The following is a 19347-nucleotide window of genomic DNA, read 5'->3' on the forward strand; positions in this document are numbered from 1 at the left end:
CTCTGACAAAGGCACTGACCTATTTAAACTATATGCACTTTGTGATCTGCATGGTACACATTCTTTGCAGCATGCATATGTGCTAAAACTTCCACTAGACAAAACTCCTTCTCTCCCCAGGAAGAACATTAATTACCGGAGTTATCTTGACATTTTTATTGTTAAGTGAAAATTGCCGGAGGCCAGGAGGCAGCAGGTGCTTTTTAAACCATAAAATACTTCCAAACCGGGCACCCCTCAAAGAGTCAGCACCTGGTGCGGTGGCACTGGTCGCACCGCCCTATAGCCGGCCCTGTCTAGTTTGCTGTAATAACCATTCTGAAACGATTTACACAGCTGTCAAAGACTTTTTAACTGGTTTATATATATGTTTGCTGTTTTAGGATTTTGTCTCCCAATGCAAAAATACCATCTTTCATAGATTTTTGCAATCGTTTTACCGACCTCGACACAGGAGGAGATAAAAATGTAAACATAAAAAATAAAAAAATTGTAACAAGTATTATTAATCTTTTCTTGAACTGTTCGTGCACAGCACCAATGTCCAGGACGGTATCGTATATGCAAGAGTATTCTGTAAAACAACCATCCTGTTCCTTTTTCTCCTGACATTGTGTTGTGTTGTTCTAAAGCTACTGCATTTCCGTTTATTGATGATAACAAAGAACTGCACGTTTTTAAAGCTGCCGCCTTGTTGTTCTTCTTTCATGGTATGCCGTGATGGACTTAGGCTGCTGGTGAACAGAAGACAAGTGCGAGCAGAAGACAAGAGCACCTTCCAGGTAAGCATTTACAATGGCAAGCAGTGTTTACAGGGGCTTGAGCACTGTTTAGATGTAAGCATGCGCACAACATGACTGCCGCGCTCGCAAGATTTCTGAGACTCTTGCAGGAGCGCGATTTCATAAGCACCTGACTATTGCCTCACTCAGACGGTGAACTCACAGGATCCATTAAGTCTCGGTGGGCATTTCTAATAAAGAGTTGTGATCAATAAATAACGTTCCCGTGCTAGCCAAGGTCTTGGAAAAATGTGTTTAACAGCAATTAAACCAACACATCACAAATTTCAAGCTTCTGGACGACTGCCAATCTGGATTCAGACCTGGACACAGCACCCGAACGGCTATTCTACACATTGTAGACGACGCCCTACTTGCACTCAACTGGAATGAAACCTGTCTGCTAGTGCTGCTCGACCTCTGATCCGTCTTTGATAGAGTTAATCATTGCAAAATTCTTGAGAGGCTAGAAAAAAGGATGGGACTATCTGGCACAGTCCTTTAATGTTTCAAATTCTTCATGGAAAACAGGACGCAAAGGTTTATGGTGAACAAGAATTTATCTCCTCCATCTCCTAATCTTTTAGGAGCACCACAAGGCTCTACTTTATCCCTTGCGCTATTCAATCTCCACATCGAACCCCTAACAGTTTTACTACAACAGTCGAACGTCTCCTTCCATATGAACGCAGATGACACACAGTTGTACATTAAGGTCACCTCCCTTGAAGAGAACAAGTTGATGAATCATGCTCTTGAAAAGACAGTCCACTGGCTAGCCACCAACCACCTTAAGCTAAACTCTAAAAAAAAAACTGAATTCCTTTTAATTTCCCTCCCAAAAAATCTATGACGTTGTTGGACTGGACCAAGATGATCTGTAACGCCCTGAACGTCTCAGGATCGTTTAACAGACACGATAATGAGAACGCAACCACTTGTGAAGGTTTAGTTATTTTAATGAAGGCAAAAATAATACAAGGAATAAACAAAGGTTATAGTCACTGGAATCCTCCAGGCTAAGTACGTTACCAGCCCACAGCACGGATGGTCCTAACCGTCCTCTGCATATACGCCGATCCCGGCGTATGCCAACAGAGGGCAGAAATGAAATGTCCGACAATGCCAATCGGTAGGCTGTGAGGGGCACGAAGAGTGTTGGGGAGAATCGAGGAGTCAGGGAAACACCCAGCCGGGGTCTCTACCTGAAGGGAGCAGCCGCTCAACCTCTTCCTCAGACTGCACCGGGACGCGGAGTCACCTCCTGGTGATGCGTCACCGATACCCCAATCACAAGCAAAGAAGACTGAACCGAGAGCAGCCGCTCGATCGATCCTGTGGACTTCCGAGTCTGTAACGCGGCAAACACCTCCTGGTGTGCGTTACAGCTGGCAGTCCCTGTATCTCTGGTCGGGCTGGGAGTTACGACTCCAACCAGCAAAAGCGCCACTGCGCTTTGACTCAGCCGAGTCAAAAAGCGAAGCTCAATGGTTATCCGGTAGAGCTTCCGGGTCCTTCACAGGTGACGATGGGGCAAGACACGGCCCAGGGAGTAACGACTCGACCTACCTCCGTTCTTGCCTTACTGGAGCACCACTCCGGAACACTGCTCTTCACTAAGCAGGTACGTCGGTGTAAACACAATATCCGACAGCGTTGTACCTCCCGGTTCCTCCCTTTATAGGGCGTGTTTTCCTTGAGTTATGTAACAGCTCTCCTGTTTACATAAGGGCGTGTTTTCCTTGAGTTATGTAACAGCTCTCCTGTTTACATAAGGGCGTGTTTTCCTTGAGTTATGTAACAGCTCTCCTGTTTACATAAGGGCGTGTTTTCCTTGAGTTTATGTAACAGCTCTCCTGTTTACATAACCTCTCAACCGCTAAGCATCCTGGGAGATGTAGTCCGTTTTCGCTGGTTACCGTTTTCCTCCCCTCGCATGACAGGAATTCTTGACATGATCACTGCTCTAAACTGTACCCCCGATCCTAGAAGAGTCCACCAAATCACTTGGAATCACGCTAGATAAGAACCTAAACATGCAAACACACATTAACATGCTATCTAAAAATGCCAGTTCTACCTCCGCTATCTCAGAAAATGAACCATTCATCGAGACCCCGGACCTCAAAACTGCAGTTCAAGCGTTAGTCATCTCGAGGCTGGAATACGGATGTACAACTCTAGCGGGGCTTCCCAAGATCTCCACAGCCCCTTTAAAAGCTTGCCTCCACGCAGCCACAAGACTCTTAACAGGTTCTAGAAAATTCAACCACATCTCGCCACACCTGAAAGCACTCAACTGACTGCCCTATGAAGTGAGAATACAGCTAAAGAGGGCCTGCATCACTCATAAAGCCTTACACTACAAGACACCCCAATACCTAGCCCAGAAACGTACTCTATCGGGTGGAAACAGACTCACCAGGAGCTCCGACAATCTGCTCTTAAAACCTTTCTGCTTCAGCAAGAAAAAAACATTTGATAGAGCCTTCTCTGGAGCTGCACCAAGAATTTGGAACCCTCTCCCTCCGAGCATCAGAAGAATCTCTTCTACCTCAACATTCAAAACGGAAACTAAAACCTTTCTGATGAGCACATTTTTCCCTTGAATCCTTAGCACCCCCCACCCACTTTGACTCATTATACTTCAACTGATCTCCTCCCAACTTGCTCCTCTCTTGAATTACTCACCACACTCCTTTAATCACTATTTCTTGAGGAAGTTCTAACATCGTGTACATCTCTACTTACCTCTTACCTAGCCTGCTATTCTAAACTCATCTCCATGCTTCCTTGTGTAGACTGCCTGACAAATCAGAGTCGACTGTACTGAAATTTACAATAATGCCCAGAACTGAAGTTCTATGTCTTCTTAACATGTCTTTATTGTACTGTACCTATCCGTTATTCAAATGTACATAATTTCATTCTGTCTAGGACCCTACTATATTGTCTTGAATTTGTTTTACTTCTTACTGTGAAGCGCTCTGTTACCCTATGTTGGGTCTTGTTTGCACTATACAAAACTCTGAAAATAAAATAAAAAATAAAAATGATCAAGCCTTAGGGACAGGGCACAAGTCCTATAAAAGAAGTGGGGTGACTGACCAAGTAAGACAGTATGTAAATGACATCACGACGTCATAATGTAGCGCTATAAAAGAAATACATTTGTTATTTTTACAATATTTGTGTAAAGACTGGGACAGACTAACCCATCTGACAGTCTTACAGTCTCTGCATTTTTATACAGGGACAGAACAAAGGCAAAAGCATGTCTCTCCTAAGTACCCGTGAACAGAAGGCAAGCTGTATGCCTATGTTTCCATCTATGGCATTTATGCTGGGAATGATAAGCAGACAACATACAGGCGCTGCTGAACATGTCCCGGTGTCTTACAGCATCCACCCTGTAAAAAGAGTGGGTGGACGCTGTGTACCTGCGTGTACCCCCGACTCGTGCCCTGTTTAGGGGCATTCACTGGAATGGACATTACATTGATGCTCATAGTAAGATGGCTATATCTTAGGTGCCTTTATTAATGTGTGTGTGGTATTAATCATTCATGACAAATCTTGAGGGGAATGAACTGGGAAGAAATATGTGGGACACCCACTATCTCACAGGATCGACCGGTTACTGCTCAGGTCCTGGATGAAAGCCTTATGCTCATTGTCATATGGACACAAGTCAGTGCAAAGAGCTTGGCCAAAGGCCACTCCTTCCATCTAGTCCACATTGTGTGCAGTCCGAAGCCACCCACAGTGGTTTATTTTTGTACAGGAATTCGATGCAGGGTCTGGTCTTTAAGAAAGGATGTGCATTTAATCCCCACTATGTACTGCTGAATAGCATGTGTAGTGAGTCCAGTACAATGAGCTGCACTCAATCCCAATGTAGTGTCGTGCTGGACACGTCTCAGCAGGCATTTGAATTACCAGCCGCTCCCTTGAGGGAGTGGACACGCCTGCACCCCCCATCCATCCTCCACAGGTGTCACGAGTGACGTGGCTCTGCAAAAAAAGGGCCCGGGTGCACGCGCTTGTGGCCAGTTAACCAGCATACTCCCTGTGAACGTGTGCATCATTTTAGTAGCATGTGGGCCTAGGGCCCACTGCACCACAATGGCGACGAGGGAGTATAACTCTGCCTGCCCACTGCCCCAGAGTGAAGTGCTATGTAGGTGAGCTAGAGCTGACTCAGCGCAGCAGGCGTATTCCACTCACGCGCTACTGTGTGCTGTGGAGAGCGATAATTCTGACCTGGCATGGGAGAAGAATCGGAGACCATCCGTCTCCACCACCTCGCTGCAACCACTGCCATCCGCCTGCGGAAAGACTGAGGGAAGTGACAGACAGTACAATGAAGAGAATGCAGCACTAGCTCCCAAGGTCAGACAGGGTTTTCACACATTAAAACTGCGCAGGAGCTGCCCGTAGCTGCTACTATGTGGGCGAATTCTGAGAGGCCGTACCTGCTCATTGATTGCTGAATCGCGTGGCAGAAGTAGGTGGGGCCACTGTCGGACACTGCAGAGTTGAAGCCTCGCCCATGGAGAAGGCGCTGGGATCTTTAAGGAGAAGACTGGGACTGCGAAGCGGCATCTACAGCACTGTGTAGCCCTTAGAAGAAGGGAAGCCGTGCAGATGAGAGAGGGATGTATGATGCTACATCGCAAGCGTTAAGATCGCATACCTTTGCATCGACGTCTTTACATCGCATGGCCATTCACAACGCACGCTTTCACCACACAAACCATTACTTCGCTTGCGTATCGAAGTGCATGCAAAATACATTCACAACGCACACAAACACCCCGCATGCTTTAAAATCGCGATTTGTTTCCCGAATACCCCCTACATAACACACACAACCCAAAAGCCTTAAAAAGTACACTACACTTCCCTAAACCCTAAGACAGTATGCCTAAACACACAGCCCTACATAACACACACTACCCTTCATAACACACACTACCCTAAAGCCTAAAAAAGTGGCCTACACTTCCCTAAACCCTAGCCCTAACCCCTAAACTCTAATACACTACGCCTAACACACTGCCCTACAGTACGACCACCAGACACTGCCCTAAACACTAAACACTGCACTGTAAACACAATCTCCAGACACTGCCTTAAACCCTAAACACTACACTCTAAGCATAATCCCCCTTACCTCTTTCTCCTCGCGTTGTCTCGGTGCTCCTCCGCCTCTGTCTCGGTGCTCGTCCGTGCCGCCCGCCTCGCGTCTATTACACCACATACGCTTTAAAAGCGTATGCGTTTTAAATGCGCATGCGATGTAATGGTACGTGGGGTAGTGGTCTGCGTCGTGACGTCGCTTACGTTGTAACGCTTGCGCCGTAAATGCATGCGACACAACGCATGCGTTATAATGGATGTTCCCCATGTGAGAGGGGGCAGAGTGTTAGAACGCTGACCATAATGCGCCTGAACATTGCCGCCCCCGAAAATCCTGCACAACGCTCATGGGCATCCGCAGTCGGGGCAAGGAGGGGTGCTCCGGGGGGTGGGGGGCAAGCGCCCCTCCTTGCCCCCCCCCCCCGCGGACGCACATGCTTTTACGGACGCCTTTTGTCCCCAATTCTGGGCCCTGCAGGGAGCAGAGCTGTTCCCTGTCAGAGGCCTCAACTCCCTGATGGGGCACCTCACACTCCTCCTCGCAGCCCCTCCCGCCCATTGTCATTCTGTCTGTGACTGATTATCACATACAGAATGACAATGGCAAGTTTGAGCTGCTAAAGCAGACTTCCCACCAGACCCGGTGGTAGAGGGTGGGCCAGTCCCACCCAAGAAATACCCTGGCCCACCCCAGGCCATAAAGAACTGAAAAATAAGTTTTTCACTCTGTTTCACGGGGGTATGAAGTCTTGTGGACTGTACCTCATTGTTTATTTAAATATTAATACCATTGACATACGTTAGTTTCAGGCCTGAGGGGTGGTAAGAAATTCTGCAGGGATAGTAGCTGCTTAGATAAACAAATGAACATCACAGACATCGTGAACACTTTTATTCACGCTAAGGAGGCTGCAGGCTCCCATCACAAGGTTCCTAGGAGCTGAAAATAGTGATGTAACAGAAACGTGTTGCAAAGGATTTTCCTTTTCCCAGAAAAGGGAGTACACATGTGTACACAATTAGAATACAGATTCACTCGGGGTATGCTTTATTTTCTTCCCGCTTTGAGACTCTTAAAAACTTGCAGCATTACATGAAAAGTAAATTAATGGAAAAAGTTAACAAAACAAAAGTTTTATCTTGTCATTGGCTAAATGAAAGAACATTCTAGGCATTGTTACATTAATTCATACAACATTCATATGTATGTTGATGGTTTTAAATGAAAGAATGATTCCTTCTGCAGGGACCTATGGGTCGGGCTACTGGAATTATGCGATTGTGCCGATGCTGTGTTTTTCTCATATTTGTTGATTTGTCAAATAATCCATTATCTGCTAAATATTCTGCAGATTAAAAAATAATAATATTCTAGCTCAAAAGCTACTAAAAAAGCAGCAACATGTGCTGGCGCACAGTGGAAGATCCTTTCCAAAGGTTGAGTGGTTACCTTTCTGTTGCTTATTGCTATAGTTTGGTGTTAAACTGGTACCAATAAGGTGCATTCTATGCCCAGACAGTGTTAACAAGTGTAAAGAAGGCAAAATAATTAAATAATACTCACAAAATGTGCAGCATCATGCCGCATAATTTACCTTTTCTTGCTGCATTCTTTAGTCAACCCTGACCCATAATTTAGCCTTCCCCTGCCGCATAATTCCAGTGGCCCTGCCTACGTGTAACCGGTAAGACACTTTAATTATTCTCAGCATGGTCACCTCAGGATTTCATTCTTATGAGGCTGATAAAATGGGTGTCTCATGGTCGAATAATAGGAACTCTTGTGGCTATATGTAAGGCTCCCATAGAATAGAATGGCCAAAAGAAGCAACATCTCAGACAAAAAGACCTGGACAGACTCAAAGCCAGATGGGAGAACGAGAGGCCCAATACAAATGGATTAAAGGAGGGGTTCCAGGGGCATAATGTTAGGGTTCAGGGTGGGTATGGGTTATGGGGTACCAGGGGGGTAATTTTAGGGTTCATGGTGGGTATGGGTTTTTGGGGGGCAGGGGTAATTTTAGGGTTCTGGGTGGGTATGGGTTTTGGGGTGCCAGGGGGATAATTTTAGGGTTCATGGTGGGTATGAGTTTTGGGGTAACAGGGGGTAATTTTAGGGTTCAGGGTGGGTATGGGTTTTGGGGTGCAAGGGGGGGACATTTTAGGGTTCAGGGCGGGTATGGGTTTTGGGGTGCCAGAGGGACAATTTTAGAGCTCAGGACGGTTATGGGCTTTGGGGTGCCAGGGGGCTAATTTTAGGGATCAGGGAATGTATGAGTTTTCAGGGGCCAGGGGGGTAATTTTAGGGTTCATGTGTGCTGTAATTGTTGTCCAGTTTCAAATGCAGAATTCACCACTTTTTTTTCTCAGCTTGGCCTGAGCCTTACCCGACCCTGATTGTCTGCCATTTTAGCCCCGCCCCTATTAATTAACATTAGCTACGCCCCTTCATTTGCCAGGTTAGCCTCCCCCCCCCCGGAAAAATTTCTGTCGATGCCCATGACAACGCTCTACGCCCACCTCGCTGGACTGGAGACAGGAGCGGTGTGGCGGCCCAGCGCGAGGTGCGCCGGCTGCCTGCTGAGGCCCCGCCCGCAGGGGAGAAGATCGTGGATTGGCCCCCAGCTTTTTCCACCAGAGAGTGTCACACCCCTCCCACAGTGGTATGTAGAACACATGCGGTAGCTCATATGTGCAGCAGAAGCACAGAGCCCCTTGTATTGGGAAGCCCAGGCCGGGCTAGCATGAAAAATAAATAAATGAAGACTGTACTACCCCAGCAACCAGAGGTGGTCGTATCTAGGCCGGCAAGGAGTGGAATACCTCAGCCCAAATGAGCATGCCAGCGGCCTCACCACGAGACTCAGCAGGGGCCTACCACAAGTGAGGATGGTGGCTGCAGTGCCACCTAGTGGCAGCCTAGAGCACGGCCCTGCAATCGCATGCATAGCCAGCAGTGGAGGACACCTGCCCAAAGAGGACTGTGAGTGCTCCAACAACACAGTTTTTTGGAAATGAAAAGGCCCGCAGCCTTAGAAGAGCTGCCCTGACTTGAGTTAATGTTGGTGGTTGAAGCGCCACCTAGCAGTTTTCCCCACATCTCAAGCCTGGCATCTGAAGCAGAGCAGGTGATGTGAAAACTGACCCTGCTAAAGACCAGCCCATAGAGGGAATAAGCATATTTTATAAAAAATACTCCCGCAGAGGGAGAGACCGCTCCATTGCCTTCCATAAGGACAAACCCTGAGCACTACAATACCATGCTGCTCATCCGGCACTGCCTGCAGCAGCAGAACTACACAAGTACTCGAGTTTGCTGCTACTAAGCCCCCTGTATCATTATGCTATCCGGGAAGGGGGAAAGAAGTGCATGCCCCTCAGTGGTAATCAGCCACCACCGCAAGTGAGAAGGGAAGGGGCACCCTCACAGACACAAAGCAAGTTATTCGAATCACTTGGTTGCCCGCAAGATGCTAGCAAAAGAGATGCTGCATATACCCAGCCCTCCCTGGAGAAAAGTGAGGAGCAGATAGGCCTAGCATGGCCCAGATGCAGGAGGGAGGACTTCTACATCTCCACTGCACCAGCACCACCCCGCAGTGGGCCAGAGACAGTCAAGGGACTGCATCAACACTGCTGTAAGACTGCGTCGTACATCAGCCCATAACGGGCAGGAGGAGAGCAGCACATTCCAAAGTGGCGAGCCGCCACCACTGCAAGGAGAAGAGAATGTGGCACGAAGCCACATCAAGAGGGAACAGAAGAGTGACAATCCTGTCACCCTGAAGAACCGGACAAACTCAGGTGCGCTGGAGGGATCAACGAGGGGAGAAGAATGAGGACTCGTGTCACTACAAGACAGGATTGCACCCGCAACCACAAGACAGCCACCAACGCGGAGTGACGTCCCTGGAGATAGCTCAATGTGAGAACCAAAAGTAAGCTACAGCAAGCGCGAACCGCGTCTCTCCAAAATGTGTCCAGTGCGACCTTCAATTCTCGATCATCAGCAGTCTAAGTCAGACAGCATCCCTGTTCTTGACTGCAGATGTCACGGTTGAAGAACAGCCTCAGCAAAGACACTGAGCTAAATGGCTGGGAATTCCCTCTAGACAGCCTTACTCCTGGCAAATCATCACCACCTGTCTTCCAGGTTTAATGGCAACCGCAAAATCTTTGCCATGTGCATCACCAAATCCAGCCAAGGAGCAACTCTCCACAGGGTTGAGCCTTGCACCTGCAAAGCACCAAGAGACCTAGGCACTCCTATCGAAGTGAGAGACAGAGTGTCCAGGGGCTATCTGACAGCCCATCTGCCCCTGTGTCCTTTTGGCAAGCACACCAACCATAAAGTCACCTACCCTGGCGGTTGCATGAACAACGTCGTCGGATCCCGTCAGTGATCCTGCAGCGGCCCCCAAGCAGCCCTGCACAGTCCACGCTGTATCGTGGCAACTCCGCAGATTGGTCTTAAGGACATTCCCGCACCCAGGGTTCCTGGCAAGAGAGATGGTCTAGAAGTGGCTCCACTGACAATGTATCGGGAGGCACGGGGATTTTGAAGGATAACGTCCTAAGCATCATCAACGTCATCCCAGTCATGGCAATTGGTCATAGCAGTGCCCAGGTGCCTTCAAGAGAAGACTCTGTAGCGGGACTCCACTGACACTCCTGATGCACCATGTTTGAGTTGTCCGACACCAACAGCATCACTGCAAGAGCACACATGTCCATCTAACAGTGTGTAAGTGGACATTGAGCCGACTGACAAGCTGCCAAAGAATCCGGACTCCATTGACACATCGTTTGTACACAGTAGTGGCTGGTTAAATAATGGACATGTGCTGAGATGCCCGGGTGCTCCCATCTACACCTGTCCACCGTTGTCCCACAGACTGGCTCTCAAGACCAAGAGACTGAGTGGTGTCTTATGTGCATAGTTTATTTCCATAGGTTGGACTTTGTTTTGTTTTCATAAAGTTTGGGGGATATACAGTGACGTGCTGTACACATTCTAGTGTCTCAGCTGGCACTTGTATTGCTAGCCACTACCTCGAGGGAGTGGACACACTTGCACCCCACATCCATCCACCACAAGCGTCATGAGTGATGGGACACTGCAAATAAAATGGCCCAGGTGCACGCGCTCGTGGCCAGTTAACTAGCATGCTCCCTGAGTATGTTTGCAATATTTTAATAGCATGTGGACCTAGCGCCCACAACACCGCTCCCTGCAGCACATTTAATTTTTTTAATTCTGGTAGTTAAAGAGAAATTCTGACCTTCTAAAGACTTTTTAAGCAACGTAGAAGAACAACTATTCTTTAACCATATACTATTTATCTAAGCTGATATGGATTGAAAACCTAAGGGTAAAAATGATAACATTATGAAAAAGATAACATTCTGTAAATGTTACGGATTACTGATAGATAACTGATGCGCTAGGTAAAATATACAATAGTTCATTTTTTCCTGTTCTGTTTCTATTATGTGTTTTCTCTAGATTCAGTTAAATAACTATGTTCTGTTTCTGGTTACCATTCTCTGCGCGCAAAGTTTTTACTTTTCTTTTTCTGGAGAGTTAGAATTTTTGCTGCTATCGCTGCCTCGCGGATCCATAGTCTTATTAAGAGGCACAAAAAGTGATTTCATTGAATTCCCAAACTGGTTAGTTTTTACATGTGACTATCATGAGGCTTTATGTGCCTGTGTCCTTTTTTAACTTTTCCAGCACCTATGTGTCCGTGCCTTTTTAATTTGTTTAGTACTTTTCTAGTATAAGTCAGAGTTGAGTAGTCCGTTATTTTAATTTTACTGTGGGGTTCAGTGTAGTGTGAAACAAACTTTTTATCGTTACAACCCCCCCTTGCATGTTAATGTGAACTTTGGGGATTCTAGACAAGTCCATATCCCCTTCTTGTTCACTTAGTGGCTAATTCTACTGCCAAATCTGCATGGCAATTTGAAAAATCTATTAATTGTTTTTGCCACAGTTCCTTGTAAAGAATTTTGCTTTTGCAGAAGCAAACTTATCTTTTGAAAATTCTTCCGAATAGACTGCCATATTTATTGTCTAGTCGAATTTTCAGAGCTCAGTGAAACTTCACATCTGAACGTTTTTCAACAAATGATTGAATATATATTTTTTTTCTTTAGACCCAGAATTTCAGGTAAAGTGCTTTTCTTCCAAAAATTAATTCTGGGTTTTACCAAACAGGGAAGTATATCCCTTTCCTCAATATATTTTTGCTTTATCAAGTTAGGTCAAACAAAGTTTGCCTCACTAATATGAGGCTCAGATCATTAACCTTTTTAAATCTAAAGATCTGTCTGAAGAAGAAAGACTCTAATCGGAAATTTCCGAGCAGCTTCCAATCAATTATGTCCCAGTTGGGGGTTTCACCATTTGTATGACTTTCCCTAAACATTTGAAGGGTTTCCTGCAATATAAATCTTTCAACGTATTTCTTACTGTTAGGTAAAACAAATTCACCTTTTTGGCAGTTTGGTTGCAGACAAGAAATAAAAACTGGGGCTCATTTCCCCTCTAATAACAGATTTGGGAATTAAAAAAAAAATGTTAGATGGTATTTTATCCACAGATTTTTACATATGTAAGTAATCCTAGGCCAAAAAAATGTTTTTTATTAAGTTCGTTTTTGTCTTAAGTCCGAGTTTTAAATTCTTCAAGTTATCTATATCTTCCAGTTATCTATATCCTCTGTAATTCTTGTTATTGGGGAATTTAATTTGCCTCCAGCCACATTTCTCTACATTTCTTTATGCCTAAATATGTTACTCCAGAGGTTGTCTATTGAAAGGCAACTCATCTTCTATAAATCGTTATTGTGCTTTGAGATAGACATGCCAATTCACCTTATAACCTAACACTTTGCTGAATTGTGAGATTACGTCTAGTGTTGCATTGACAGAAGTAACAGGGTTTGATGTTATTAGAAGCATGTCATCTGCATATACAACCCCCTAAGTTTGTTCCTAATAACTAGGGTTGGGCGGTGAGCTCAGCTGGTGGAGTTTGCAGAGTTTTTCCCCATCCGCACTCCGCTGGGGCATGGAGTTCGACAAAAAGTAAACCGCTGCGTATTGCAGTTTACCGCCTACCCCGTGATCTAATCACACACAAATGTGGCATTCTATGCAGTGGCGTCACTATGGGGGTGCGTGGGGTGCGGACCGCACCGGGTGACACCCTCACACGGGGTGACACCAAAGGGCCGGTGTGTGCCGTGCAGAGCAACGCAACGCAACCTAACTTTTCAGGAGGAGGAGGTGCCTGTGCGCAGTGCGCACTGTCTCCTCCTCCTCCGCCGCGTCTGCGTGCCTCTCTAGGCAGTGGCGTCGTCACTACTCACCAGAGACTCTAGGCCCGGGTGCAGGCGGCTGATGTCATTCCGAAGGCCAAAGCAAACATGGTTGAATGCTGTCGCTTCCAGGTGAGTAATAAAGGTGCAACAGCCTCAAAGTAATGCAGAGGTCGGTGCATTTTTCCCTCTGCATTTTTCATAAATGAAGTCTGCTGTATGTACAGTGGCGTAGCTAGGGTGGGGCGGTCCGCCCCAGGCGGCACTATTTTGGGGGCGGACAAAGGCATTCAGATAAGGCTTGGCTTCCTTTCGTGGATGTTCGGGGACGGGCAGAGAAGGAATAGGACTCGGGCAATGTCCTCTTCTTTTTTGTGCTGGCCGTTGTCCCCCCCTCTCTTCCTATTATTCCCTCTCTTTCTGTCTTGCTCCTCAATTACTAAAAACCAACGGTTCACATCCTATTTCCTTCTTTCATTTAGTTGCTTCCCTGTGAAATGGATCTGAAAAATACTCTTGCGAGAAATGCCCTTTTTCTGACATTTTTCTATTCCAAAGTGCAGCGGGATGGAGAGAAATAGAAGGTTTTAAATATGAAAAATAAATGCATAACTAAATAAAGCAAGACAGAGTGGTTGCAAAGTGGCCAGATTGCTTTTATTTACATCCAAATACATCAGCATTACTTTACAGAGTTTGCCAGTGAAGCGCTACTTTTGTTTTCTCGTCTTTCTTTGAACAGCATTGTTGTTCCCAGGTGGAAAAGTGTACCATTCCTGGAGGTACTGCAATACCTGGTTGATAGGTGGATTGGAAAATAAAATGTGTACCATGGCTCTGTGTTAATGGGTGTGGTCTTTTTAAACCATACTGCTTACGTTTTGTAAGGATATAAGCAATGGACATTGAAACGGTTCCCTTCAGGACCCTCTAGTCATGTCCTTAACTTTTCAGGTAAAACCACTCGCTGATTTCTGAATAGTGAGTGAGAGATCGTTAAGGTAACCATGTTGTTTTTGCTTACATTTCACATGCTTTACTTAATCTTGCATTTCCTATGAGTGGTTGCTTTCACTTTTTTTTTAGGCAGCATATTACTCTTATCAAGTGCATAATTTGAATTGAGCCACATCCAAGTGTTTATAGTGGGCACAATTAGGTTATAGCTGAAGGCAGTGCGAGTTTCTCTCAGTGGGGAAGTATGGTGTTCAGTGGGGGAGAGGATGTGGCACTATGGCCAGAGCTGTAGAATTTTGAACTGGGGAACCGGGTTCAGCCTTCATGACCAGTCCACCAGACCACTCTACTGAGGGAGCATATTCCCATGCTAGACCTTAGAAGGCCCCACTAGACCTTAGAAGGCTTGATGTCTTAGCACAAGCAGGTGTACCCTAGTGGTGTCAATTGTGGGTTAACCTTGAAGACCTGTCCACCACAATCCATACTGAAGTTAATCTCCAGTCTTGCGGGCAGGCCTACGAAGCAGCATACGCTAGAGCAACAGTGATCCAGTCGCTGTGACTCTGTCACTGAGGTCACATGAACCTTGAGCAGGTTAGGGTGATGAGAACGGTGTGACCGTACTGGGTACCTATTTCGTGTGGGTGCGTAGTGTTTGCAAGTATATTACGGTTTAAAAAAAACTTGCTGCCTCCTTCCTGGCCTCCAGCAATTTTCAGAAACAATAAAAATGTCATGATAACTTCAGTTATTAATGTTCTTCCTAGAGAGAGATCGGAGTTTTGTCTAGTGGAAGGGTTGACTCCTGGAAAGGTAGCACAGAGAGTTCATGTGCCTGTTGCAAAGAACATGTACCATGCAGATCACAAAGTGCACTGCTTTAATGGGGGGGACCATGAAGAATGGTCATTTAATGTCAGCTGTAGATGATGGATCCCTGAACAGTGTCATGTATGTGCATGTTTGCATTGTGCTGAGGGGATTACCAGGTAATTATTCACGCAGCTCTCTGATGAATGTCACATGCGGTTTTTCTGAGTCCCCAGATAGATCAGGCAGTCTGTGTGTTCTCTTTTGTACTGCCAGTCACTGCCAGCCACTGGTGTATTCAACTGTGTAGCCTTGGACCGTGTCATGTATGTGCATGTAACTTGCATGATCGAGGTAACTATTAGCGGCGATACTACGTGTCTCTCGGACCTCTTTCAAGTGCTCGCCGTCCTTTTGCCCCAGCAACCCCCCTCCCCAGGGGCGGCAATCTGAGGGATAGCCCCGGGTGCCACAAGCTCTAGCTACGCCTCTGTGTATGTATGTATGTGCTTTTTAATTTTTTTATTTCACACATTACAAATCCTGTTATGGATCGTTTTGCACTGGAGTGTCAGTCTAAAAGATACCAAGGGGATATTTACAGCCTTTAAATAAACAATGAAATTACCTACATATACAACTGCATTTCACACATTATTTGTTTTTTTAATAAAGTTATGTTACGTGAATGTATGCAATCACAGAATTTCGATTAAGTACTCGAGTATGGATCGGTAGCGTGTCATGTAGCCTAGCGCAAGGAAGGAAATGACCTACCTGGATGCTCTATGAATTACAAATTTGAGGAATAATCATGGTTTGGTGCCCCCCCCCCCCCGGCCCCTCGTCGCCAGTGCCACTGCACCAATGGGAAACTAATCCCCTGGCCTGGATTCAAGCCCAAGTTCCAAAGTCACCAGCTTTGCCACTAGACGCATGATGGCAGACACCTCTTTATAGTATGAAAAAGTCTTGCCCAGTGTGTAATTTAAATTGAGCCGCATCAAGGTGTTTATAGCTGGAAACAATTGGGTTGTAGTTGAAGGCAGTCTGAGTTTTTCTCAGTGGGACAGTATGGTGTTCAGTGGGGCAGAGGATGTGGCACTATGGCCAGATCTGCTGAATTTGGAACTGGGGAACCAGGTTCAGCCTTAATAACCAATCCGCCAGACCACTCTCCTGAGAGAGCACTATCTCATGCTAGACCTTAGCAGGCTTCGCAAGATATTAGAAGCCCCGGTGTCGTAACACCAGCAGGTGGACCCTAGCATGACAAGTGTAGGTTAACTTTCAAGGCTTGGCCACCAATATTCATACTGAAGTTCACCTCCAGTCTTGAGGGCAGGCCTATGAAGCAGCACACCCTAGAACAACAGTGACCCTGTCACTGAGATCCCAGGACCCTTGAGAAGGGCCAGCTCTAGGGCAGTGCAACCGGTGTGACCGCACCAGGTGCTGACTTTAGGTGGAGGCATAATTTTTGCAAGTATATTAAAAGCGCTTGCTGCCTCCTTCCTGACCTCCAGCAATCTTCGGTAACAATAAAAATGTCATGATGACTGGTGATTAATGTTCTTCGTAGAGAGAGATCGGAAAGGTAGCTCAGAAGGTTAATGTACCTGCTGCAAAGAACATGTACCATGCAGATCACAAAATGCACATAATGTAAATAGGCCAGTGGGCTACTGCTTTTGTCAGAGAGATCCTTTTGTTACTTGCAGTTTATAAGTTAAAATCCTAACATAGAACAGTGAGCTATTAACGGTCATCTACTCCGCAGCAACACAAGTCACATTTTTTATTAACTTTTGATACGTTTGAGCTACAAACAATTTATTAGTTTAAATGGTCAGATCATGCTGCAGATCTTGCATTATGGGGCAAATATGGCAGAGCCATTATTATATAGAAAACATTTGCAAACTAGGATTTTTAGCCATTCATGTTTGAACTGCTGTTGTGGAAAAGGGAGAAGTGCTGATGACAGAAACTCCATGGCTCGGAGACAAATGGCTTGTGCTTTTTATCGTATTTGGGGACATTCTGTGATTAGTATATCCCACTTTGTGAATAAATTTTACTGTCAATAACTCATTATAACCTTAAATAATCATGTGTATCCATTGGTTTTTAAAACTGGGCAGTGAAACCAAACAAATACAAAAAATTGGGTTGTTTGCGCATTCTGGCCACAACTCTGGCTCCGCCCACTGATCCAATCCTTGGGTTATTCCCGCCCTCTGATTCTCCGCCCACAGTTCCCCTACTTTTTTTCCCCCACTTCGACCACTGATATATTGTGTTGCCGGATAGTGGGAACACCACACCAGTATAAAGTAACATACCTATGATATTATAAATTCCAATAAACTGTTGACTAGCAGGTAGCCCACTGTACAACCTGATTAATGAGTCATTATCACACAGGCACAGGGGTCTCTGTCTGCAGAGGCACGGCTGGGCTCTTACTGTCTATACAGATTTGGGTGGTAGAAGAATAAATTGGTTATATTTAAATTCATGTTTCATGCTCGACATTTCATTTTTTAGTGTTCTCTGTAGGAATGTCTGTGATTTATGACTGGGTATCCTGGTGCTCTATAAAGTGATCATTTACTACGCTTTAAAAGTTAATACAATCTAAAATGTAATGATAAATGTGTTGAAAAATGCTTTGTTTTGGCCTTTCCGTCTCCAAAATTTTCTTGGGGGGAGAACCCCCAAACTCACCCTAGTAGTGGTTGCTCACTGCGCTTGCTCGCTACACACCATATGGGGGCTGGTCTCACTTTTACTTTGTTCTCTCTGACTCACTACTCATGTCTATTTTTGGTGCTCTCTGTGAGAATGTCTATGGGTACATATGACTGGGTGGGTAACCTGGTGCTCTTTAAGGTCATCATCTACTATTTACTGTGCTTTGAAAGTTAATACAAATTGAATATGTAATGAAAAATGTGCTGTAAAATTCACTATCATTTGACCTGGCAACCATCTGTAATTTGAATTTGAAATGTGAAGACGACACGAGGGGTGAATCTGTGGCGCTATCATTTTTCAGACAATTTACTTATGTCACTCCCATCAGAGTACAGGGCGGGGGGCTATATTTGGCTGCCCTTTATTGGGCATTTATGTGCTATTGAACTGAGACCTTTATTTGGAAGAGCTTGTAGGAGCACCTCTCCCCGATGTCCAAGCCTGGGTGGGAAGCTCAACTACGGTGTCATTGTCACATGACTCCACCATGGTGGAGAGCTGCCTGGCAGAAACACATCCACCAGTTAAATCTGGTTAAACCGCCAGGCACGCCCTGAAATGAGGGGGAAGCCGGACTTGGAGCGGAGGAGGTCCATGCGGTAAGTTGTGAGGGGGTGACACCATGAGTTACCCACACCGGGTGACACCAACCCTAGTGACGCCACTGATTCTATGGCTTCCATAGCGTCACCAATCTTGCATTTCAAGCCTCATTTTGCAATGCATGCTCTAACTCTTGAGAGCGAGGCATGAAACGCATTGCAAATGACCAATGGGGAGCCTCCGGAGTTTCATATTGAAGAGCTCTGATTTGAATTGATTCCTGTGCACAATGGAGTCCCTAGAATCCCACCTGCCCCACCGAGTTCAGGACTCCTATTAATGTGCCCCCCAAACAACATTGAGGTGCAAGGGCTGCGTGAGGTCCCTGGGCGACTGAGTGGTGTCACCCATTCCATTACCTAATGCCAACATACAGCGCATAAGCGGAAGTCTGGGATGCACAGTTTTGTGTTGCCCGTTAATTGCCTGTTAAGGGTCTAAGTGGATAGAGTCCAGGGCAGGCTGCTCCAATATGATGCCGTTTGTTTCTGTGCTACCTTGGAGCTGTCCCTGCTTTCTAAACGCTCCCCGTGCACTTTGCTTTTTAGGTCTCGCCTGACCCAGCGCATGCGCTGGTCTGGCGAGACTTATTGAGAGGGCTCCAAAAAGTGCTACCAGGCCAGCCTAGAGCTACAGTGCATGTGCGCGGGCGCCCGCGTCGCGTTTTACCGCGATTACTTCCACTTTCGGCCGCACGGCCGCTTTGATGTTTGATCGTGATCGCAATCGCGATCACTTTCACTTTCGCGGCCACACGGCCACTTTGCATAGCCATTAGGTCTCGCTTTTGGGACCTTATAAGTATTTAGTTACGCAACTGTTGCATGGCTAAACACTTATAAGGTCCCAAAGGCGAGACCTATTGGCTATGCCAATGCTTGTTCTTCTGTGGCTGGGATGCCAGGATGCCTGGGAGCACACATTTCATTGGTTCATTCTTGCTGTTTCCCCTGCCCTGGATAGTC

The sequence above is a fragment of the Triturus cristatus genome, chromosome 12 (assembly GCF_964204655.1).
Source record: "Triturus cristatus chromosome 12, aTriCri1.1, whole genome shotgun sequence".
Lineage (NCBI taxonomy): Eukaryota > Metazoa > Chordata > Amphibia > Caudata > Salamandridae > Triturus > Triturus cristatus.